General features: G+C 38.8%; 1 pseudogene; it reads right to left on the bottom strand.

Moving 5' to 3' along the window:
• Positions 1–1,603: 1,603 nt before the first annotated feature.
• Positions 1,604–9,456, bottom strand: LOC100994203 (N-acetyllactosaminide alpha-1,3-galactosyltransferase-like; annotated as a pseudogene).
• Positions 9,457–9,525: the final 69 nt, after the last annotated feature.

Genomic DNA, 9,525 nt, shown 5'->3' with positions numbered 1-9,525 from the left:
TATACTAATCCAGGGCCAAAATATGGGACCGTGTGTCTAAATAACAGGGTTTTCTCAAAAAATTAATCTACTTTTTAACAAAAAGTTATAGTTATAAAAATTTTATAAAAATTTTACCTTATAGTCATTATAATTAAATAAACAAAGTTTTATTAAAAATTGGGTTTAACATTAATAATACACAAATACAAAAGTAAAATTTACCTTTCTCTTTTAAACAACACTTTCATATAATATTAAAAACAATAAAAGATTTTTATTTGCCTTTTAAATAAGCAACAAATAAAGAAGAAAAAAAAGAGACATGCTGGCCTCATGCTGTTTTTATTGGATCCTATTTAAAAAACAGTCTCCCTCTATCAATGAGTAGAGATTTTTGTCTTAAATTTTTTTTATTTATCACTTGTACTAAATAACTGACAATAACCTAAAATTTTATTTATTTTATAATATCAAGTATTTAAGCCTAGAATACTTGACAAACTTTTCAAAGTCAAATTCTAAATTAAGCCTTTTTTCTTTTCTTTTCTTTTCTTTTTTTTTTTTGAGACAGTGTCTCACTCTCTCGCCCAGGCTGGAGTCCAGTGGCACAATTATGGTTCACTACAACCTCCATCTACCAGGCTTAAGTGATCCTCCCACCTCAGCCTCCCCAGTAGCTGGGACTACAGACGTGCACAACTACACTTGGCTAATTTTTAAATTTTTTTATAGAGACGCGGTTTCCCCATGTTTCCCAGGCTGGTCTTAAATTCCTGGGCTCAAGCAATCTTCCCACCTCAGCCTCTGAAAGTGCTGAGATTACAGGGGCAAGCCATCATACCTGGCTTTAAGCCTTCTTGTAATCTAATCGACTCTTTAAATATTAAGTCCCTTAAAGTCCAAGAAAATCAATTTGACATTTAATGTATTAAAATTATACAAAAAGATTGTTAAGGATAAAATAGTGTTTGACTTTCTTCTTTAAGCTATATTTACATAAATATATTGTCAATATATATTCCAAAACTATATAAAATTCCTATAATTCTGTTTCAATATATATCGATAATAATTATATGAAGTTATTATGTGCCACAAAAGTAACCAAGCTTTAACCATGATGACTTTAAAACTTTTGTCATCCACAATTGTTTTAATTATTTTCAAAACAATTTTATAATCAACTAGAAAACTCTAATAAATACTCTTAAATACAAATATCTAATAACTTTAAAAATTATGCCAGTAAAATAAAAAAAATTCAAGACTCCCATAAAACCTACTGTGTTCATACATATCAAACAAAACAAATTAATTACATAAACTATACTAATAAAAAATATTTTTATAACTTTTTATTTAAAACACTGTTAATTCTTCTGTTTTACAAAGTCCAAAAAACTTTTTCTTTTTAGCTATTGACAACTTTCAATAGTCAGATAAAATACACTCCTATAAAGAAAATTTAAGACATATTTTTCTCTAGCTAATCTCTCCAAAATTTACAAACTATTTATACATATACTTAATTTATAACAACATTATTATTTACATAAATTCAATAAAAATCTATTTTCTTTTATAACACAAAATTAAAAACACTATTTTACCAAAATTTTAATTTAAAAAACATACTTACAAACTACTTTAAAATATCAAAATTAACCTATAAAGCCAATAAAAACCACTTAAAAAACTAACCTCATACCTTGCCTATACAGTGTCTATACAAAATTCTTAACCTATAACAAATAAAAAGTGTCACTTTCTAACAGGAACCACAGCCCCAAGTTTTCTTGAGACCTCAAAAGAAAAAATTTGCCCATTTAATACAAATATTTAAAGACACAAATAAACCCATGACTGGACTCAAAACTTCAAAAGATCTAATCTAAAATTCACTATAACAAAGTTCCAACAAAGCCAATTTTTAAAAAAGCCTATATGACAAATAATTATTCTTACTGACTTTATACAAATACACAAGCCAAATATAATAAAACTAAAACTTATTTTGCCTATAAATTTGTCCTATTATAATTTGTCTTTAATAAAAACAAAAACTAAAAAAAAGTTTCAAAAAAACCTAACTATAATACACCTGTAATTAAATTCTAGTCTTATCCACTGTTTTTGAGTTTTTATTATTTTCTATAATTTTAACTAAATCCTAAATTTTTTCTAGAGTACAAATTTCCAAACTAATATTTTCAATTTTTTTCTTTTATTTTTCTAACTTAAACTCAATAAAATTACTACTACCTCTTTCCTGAGGCCTTACAAACTAAAGCTTATTCCTTATAACACAGACAAAGAAAACGTCAAATTACTAATGCCTTCCTCCTCTATAACTAAAAGTACTTTAACATCCAAATAGTTTCCAACATTAATCTTTGCTTTTCCATTTCCATAAAAATGCCTCTTAATAAACTTTTTTCTGCCTTCATCACATAAAAAGGCCTAGCCCATGTACAATACTACCTTCTAAATAAAACAACTAACTAAACTAATCCACCCTCATAAACTAAACAAGACTTAAAGCCACCTTCATAAATATTCATATCCCTATTTACAGCCTATTAAATATATATATTAGCCAACCTGTCATCACATCCAATTACAATTAACAATAAAAACCCTACATAATTAAAAAATTCAAAAATGCCTCAAATAGCCCTACAAAATATACACCAAAAAATTAAATCTATGTGTGACCCTACATTGTCACTAAATCAATAGGGGACATTCTAATTCAGGTCAGGACCATGTTAGTGACAAAAACTACTTATAACATTGGCCTGGCCTACAGGGGTAGATATATCCCTGTGTTACAAAACTTACTACTATTATACCCTCTGTGTAAAACTGTAAGACAGACTTTCCCCAAAACTTTCTAAACCTCAAACTATAACACTCCAATAAAGATTGTCTATAGGCCCAAATACTCATAAATATTTCCAAATCCAAATAAATCAATTCCATTCTAATACCCCCAAACTATGCCCCTTCTCAACAAAAAAATAGCCAAAACAATTATGGCAGCCATTTTCCATACAAATAAAATAAAATTTGACAATAAAAATTACAACCAAACAGCTTAACTTCAAACTGCATTTTAAAACTTTTTTTCCTTTCCAACTTTCTCCCCAGTCTCAAAATATAACTTGAAAATAAACCACAAATGTGTTTTACAACCTCAAAATGTTTTCTTTCCTCCCTTCTCCCAATCTCAAAATATAACTTTAGACAAACTATATATCTGCTTCCTTTTGCCTTAAAATACAGCCTCAAAATGTACTATAAATTGCCACTCCCCTTCTTTCCCATACTATACTCCCATGCCTTATGCATATTTATTTACTTACATCCTTGTTAAGTACATGCCATACTCACAAAATGTCAAAGGCCAAATCCTAACACAAACCAGACACCTCCAAAATTCTCTCCCCAGTCAAGACTGAAACTCACTCCCAGCTAAAAACTGACTATAGGCCAGATGCAAAGGCTCACACCTGTAATCCCAGCACTTCGTGAGGCCGAGGTGGGAGGACTGCTTGAGCCCAGGAATTTGAGACCAGTCTGGGCAACATGGTGAAACCCCGTCTCCACCAAAAAAAAATACAAAAAGTTAGCTGTGCTGGGTGGTGCATGCCTGTGGCCCTAGCTACTAGGGAGGCTGAGGTAGGAGAGGATCACCTGAGCCTGGGAGGTCAAGACTGCATTGAGCCAAGATCACACCACTGCACTCCAGCCTGGGAGACAGAGTGAGACCCCATCTCCAAGAAAAAACAAAAATTGACCATAAAATTGACTGCAATTAATTTGTAACCTAATTAAAGCCCAAAATGACACCAGGGCCTTCACCAAATAAAACAACAATTCACAATAAGTCATTAAAACAAACCGTGCCACCTCATACCCACTTCCTCTCCTACATTCCAAACCCCTCTCTCCTTAAAAATCTCTATCTTCCCTCCACAAAGGGAAGAGTGGAAATTTTTTAAAATTTCACCCATTCTTCCCCTTGCTAACACAAGTAGTAAAGTCTTGCTCTCTTTCTTTCACATCTCATTATTATTTTGACTCCTTTCTATAAACAAATGGCCGAACCCTTTTGCTGGTTACACGTCTAGTTGTTACACTTCCATAGTGCAGATGAAAAATGAGAGGTTACTTGATTTCTTCAGTTTACTCTTTGATGTCAGCCCTCCAAGTTGGGGTATGAGGGGCACGGGAACCCTGAGGTCCAGACTAGCTAAGTGGTGGGACTAGCTGATGATCCATTGTCCTCTGATGAAGCCCACATTCTGGAAATGGAACTCCTTGAAAACCTCTTCTATCCACTGCAGGCGTTTGCCTTCTCTGACAGCATCCATATCTCCTCACCAAGGATCTGAAGACATAAGTTGCAGAGTCTGGTAGACCGAATACAACTTGGGCAAAACAAGAAGCACCTTCCATTCAAGTCCCTGCTGTTTGTCAGTCATGGGGTCAACCAAGCTGGAAATCACCCATACTGCCTCCCATTCAGTGCCTGGATCCATGATGTATTTAAGCACCAACCTCATGGCATGTGTTCCTGCAAGGTGGCACTGCCCCACAGCGATCAGCCCCTCTCTTGCACTCTCTCTTTGCTATTTCATGGCACTCATGTTGAGGCTGTTTTCACTTCACATTGAGCACCTTGGTTCATTCAGGTTCCCTGGGACTCTGACCATGCACCATCATAATATCTACTGGGAATCTCCACCAAACTTTCACACAGAAACCAAATGACATCCTGATGAGAAAAGAATGGACTACAGATGGCCCGAAACAATCTGTTCTTGAAGTATTTTGAGGATTGCCAAGGCAAACGGTGTCCTTACTGAAAGTTCCCCTGCTGCAAATAAAAACTCCATGTTCTTTAGATCCATCGGAAACAGGAAAACATTGAAATCAAGGGTATAACCCCCTACAACCATATCTCGCTGCCAACACTTCCCTTACCACCTGATTTTCTCCAGGATGTTATCTGACACATGTAGAGTTTTGTTTGTTTGTTTTTAGATGGAATTTCACTCTTGCTGCCCAGGCTGGAGTACAATGGTACAATCTGGCTCACTGCAACCTCTGCCTCCCAGGTTCAAGTGATTCTCCTGCCTCAGCCTCCTGAGTAGGTGGGATTACAGGTGTGCGCCACCATGCCCGGCTAATTTTTTGAATTTTTAGTGGAGACTGGATTTCACCATGTTGGCCAAGCTGGTCTTGAACTCCTGACCTCAGGTGATCCACCCCCTTGGCCTCCCAAAGTACTGGGATTACAGGCATGAGCCGCCGTGCCTGGCCTGTTTCTGGCTTTATCTTTGCCTATGACAAGTTCTTTCTGGTTCAGCCGATAGTACTTCCCCCAAATTCAGAATACATAAGAAATCACTGGGAATTTACACCTGATTACCATAGATTCATTCTCTCATATTACAATGCTCAAAGTTACAAGGAGAGATAGTATGTGATTGCAATGTTGGTGTTTCATTAATATTTTCTTAAAGTTAAAATTGTTTTCTGAGGAAGTAGCCAGAATAATAATTCTCTCAAATTCAAAAAACTGTTGGCACAATTTGAAGTCAGTCATCATTTCTAACCAACGTATATTCTTTTTGCTGCCAAGATAGCTTGACAATTTTAATATCTGCATGATGGCCTATAATGATAATCCCAGCAGCATTCTGGTGATAAGATCTTAGAGGGTATGTTGAGGAAGAAATACTTGTTTAGGTGGCTTTCATCATGCCACTTGGCTTCGAGGTCATTTTTCCTGTCCTGGAGGATTCCCTTAAAGCACCCCTGGGTGATGTTGAGAAAGTGAATGGGTGTTCCACCAAAAATGGCTGCGTGGTAATAAAAATCCCCCTGGCCAAATGGAATGTATGCCACCGACTCCTTCTGCCTCTCCTAAGTATTCTCCTCAGGATGTGTCCAGTACCACCAGGCCTATAGCTGAGCCACGGACTGGCCCAGGGTCTCCACTCCAAAATTGTCTTGCAACACTTGGTCCACATCCATGCAGAAGAGGAAGTCAACTTCCTGTTGGATGTGGGCCAACATGTGCTCCCTGTTGGTCTTCATGCCCATGATGCTGATGACCTGCTACCTCTTCTCGGGCTTGATCTCAAACACTCTGAAGAAACGCAGAGGACCCAGCTCTATCAACGGCATCCTGGAGATATTATCGGCCATGATGTAAAACATGACTTTGTGGCTTACCATGAAGTACCTATCAGCAGATGCTATGAACTCCTTCAAGTAATACTCTACATGTCTTCCGACAGCAAAAACCGTCAACCCACAGTAATTTTCTGTTTGGCATAATAATTTTCTAGGATGGTTCTGTTCTAAGTGCCTTCCCACACAACCGGCTCATTCCAACTGGTCACCGTCAGCACCTCTGGGCGATCGTATGGATTAAACCAGTTCCATAGCCGAAGCTCTTTTTTTGTCATCTTCTTTTCTTTTTTATTTCTCTTTTTCTTTGTCTATGTCTTCTTCTTCCTCTGCTTAAGGATTGTGGGTCCCATTGTTGAAGCAGCTTGGAAACCACCGGCCCTTCTGCCCGCCGCCGTCAACAACTTCTGGGTGTTTTAAGTGATACATCCACAAGAGAGAGCCTTCTTGGGTGTTGATACATTTCCAAACCACAACAATCGCAGTTGAGACAACCAGCATTGGAGGAATTACGTTTCCTTTGACATTCATTATTTTCTCCTTATCATCTGCTTCTTTCACCCCAGAGTAAAAGGCAAAACAACAAAGTTCTACTGAGCTCCCTTCTGCAGAAGGAAGAGTTCAAGGAAGGGAAGGTGCTGCGTTCCAACTCTTGACTGGCAGAACCCGGGCGCCTAGGGCTGGCGCGTCGCGAGGGACCCTAGGTAAGACTCCGCCTCCCTCCCCGCCCAGGTGGCCCCTGGGCGCTCGGATCAGCCGCCTAGCCGCGTCCGCCCCAGCCCAGCAAGGCCTGCCGGGAAAACGTATCGGCTTTGACATTCAACTCAGAATTTTATTTCAGAAATTACCAACCAGTTGAATAAATATAGATCTATTTATTCCCTTTAACTCATTTACAACAAATGTAGAAATTGAGCACGGGCCACATGTACTTGGCAGAAGGCTGTTTTAAAAATGAACATCAAACTAATTTTCTGCCAAGACTCTCTCCTCCCCATCATCCATTCAGCACTAGGTTCAGAAAAAATTACCTACAGAACAACGGTTTTCAAATTATGTTTCATGGTCACGGTATTCTCTTTCCTTGAGATGATACAGGTACAACTTTAAATTCTATGCTCAAATGTGTCAAGCAGCTGCATACTACATATTCCTCTTACATGCTGCCATATTAAATGTTCTGTGGGCCGGGCGCTGTGGCTGTAATCCCAGCACTTTGGGAGGCCGAGGCGGGCCGATCATTTGAGGTCAGGAGTTCAAGACCAGCCTGGCCAACATGGTGAAACCCCGTCTCTACTAAAAATACAAAAATTAGCCGGGCAAGGGGGCGCACCTGTAATCCCAGCTACTCAGGAGGCTGAGACAGGGAAATCACTTGAACCCGGGAGGTGGAGGTTGCAGTGAGCCGAGATTGCACCACTGCACACTCCAGCCTGGGTGACAGGGTGAGACTATGTCTCAAAAAAAAAAAAAAAGTTTGGAGACATGGTACTATTAAGAAAACTGTTTCCTGCACTTCTTCTCTTAACCACAACCCTCCTCAGCAACAACATCCCCTTTCCCCAGCCAACACATAACCCAAGACCCAAGAGTATTTGCTTCTATTATTTTATGGAACTAGTGTTCTAGGTTTCACAACTTGGGAAATCCTACAGCAGAGCTTCCCTGTAATAACAGGGCAGAAGAATGGAAAGCCATACAAAGCCCTGGAGGGTCTTTTTTCCCCTAAGAATTTTGATGTTTTCTTTATTTCATGCCATATCAGAATTGCTTTAGTGAAAATTTAGAGGGTTTTAATTCCATTTACTTTTATTTCACATTCCTAGTCTCGAGCAGGGGTGACCTTTATGAAGTTACTTACCCTCTTTGTGCCTCTCATACTTAAAATGTGAAAAACACCAATCTCATAGGGCTGTTCTGAGGATTGAGTTAATACAATGCCTGACTCATAAATAAGTGCTCGGCAGGGCATGGTGGCTCACGCCTGTAATCCCAGCACTTTGGGAGGCTGACGTGGACAGATCACCTGAGGTCAGGAGTTCAAGACCAGCCTGGCCAACATGGTGAAACCCTGCCGTCTCTATTAGAAATAAAAAAATCAGCCAGGCATGGTGGCAGGCACCTGTAATCCCAGCTACTTGGGAGGCTGAGGCATGAGAATTGCTTGAACATGGGAGGCGGAGGTTGCAGTGAGTGGAGATTGTGCCACTGAACTCCAGCCTGGGCAACAGAGTGAGACTCCCTCTCAAGGAAAAAAAAAATGCTCATAAAGGCCGGGCGCAGTGGCTCACACCTGTAATCTCAGAACTTTGGGAGGGCGAGGTGGGCAGATCACTGAGGTCAGGAGTTCATGACCAGCTTGGACAACATAGTGAAACCCTGTCTCTACTAAAAATACAAAAATTAGCCGGGCGTGCTGTAATCCCAGCTACGTGCGAGGCTGAGGCAGGGAGAATCGCTTGAACCTGGGAAGCAGAGGTTGCAGTGAGCCGAGATTGCGCCATTGCACTCCAGCCTGGGCTACAGAGCAAGACTCTGTCTCAAAAAAAAAATAAATTTTAAAAATGCTCATAATTATAACAATTATTATATATAAAGACTTGTACTTTTGTCTTTGAAGGACTCAAAACTTTAGTAGAAGCAATTTCTATATTAGAACAGTGACAGAAAGGTCAGAAAGAAAAGCTTAGGGACAAATGAAGGCCACCAACTACCAAAACATTTGGACTTTATTCTGTAATAGTCAGCCACTGAATGTTTTCAATAAGTAAGTAGTACTATAAAAACAATGTTTTGGACAACTCTGAAGTGGTTGTGTAGAATGACTTGGGAATAGGAACAAATAAAAGATTAAAATAATATAACAATAGCTAATGTTTATGCTTTTCTGGACCTTCGTTAAGTATGTAGGAAATATTAGTTATAAATATTATTATTATGGTCTAGGAAATGTGCTAGGCACCTTATATAGGATATTTTATTTAACTTTTTTTTTTTTGAGATGGAGTTTTGCTCTTGCTGCCCAGGCTGGAGTGCAATGGCGCGATCTCGGCTCACTGTAACCTCTGCCTCCCGGGTTCAAGAGATGCTCCTTGCCTCAGCCTCCTGAGTAGCTGGGATTACAGGTGCCTGCCACCATGCCCAGCTAATTTTTGTATTTTTAGTAGAGAAAGGGTTTCACCATATTTGGCTGGGCCAGGCATGGTGGCTCATGCCTGTAGTCCCAGCACTTTGGGAGGCTGAGGCCAGTGGATCACCTGAGGTTAGGAGTTATTTAACTCTTAAAACAACCCGAGGTAATATCCTGATCATCATTTACCCACGAAGAAACTGAAGTTG

This window comes from Pan paniscus, chromosome 10 (assembly GCF_029289425.2).
Source record: "Pan paniscus chromosome 10, NHGRI_mPanPan1-v2.0_pri, whole genome shotgun sequence".
Classification (NCBI taxonomy): domain Eukaryota; kingdom Metazoa; phylum Chordata; class Mammalia; order Primates; family Hominidae; genus Pan; species Pan paniscus.
This window is presented reverse-complemented; position numbering and strand designations above follow the sequence as displayed.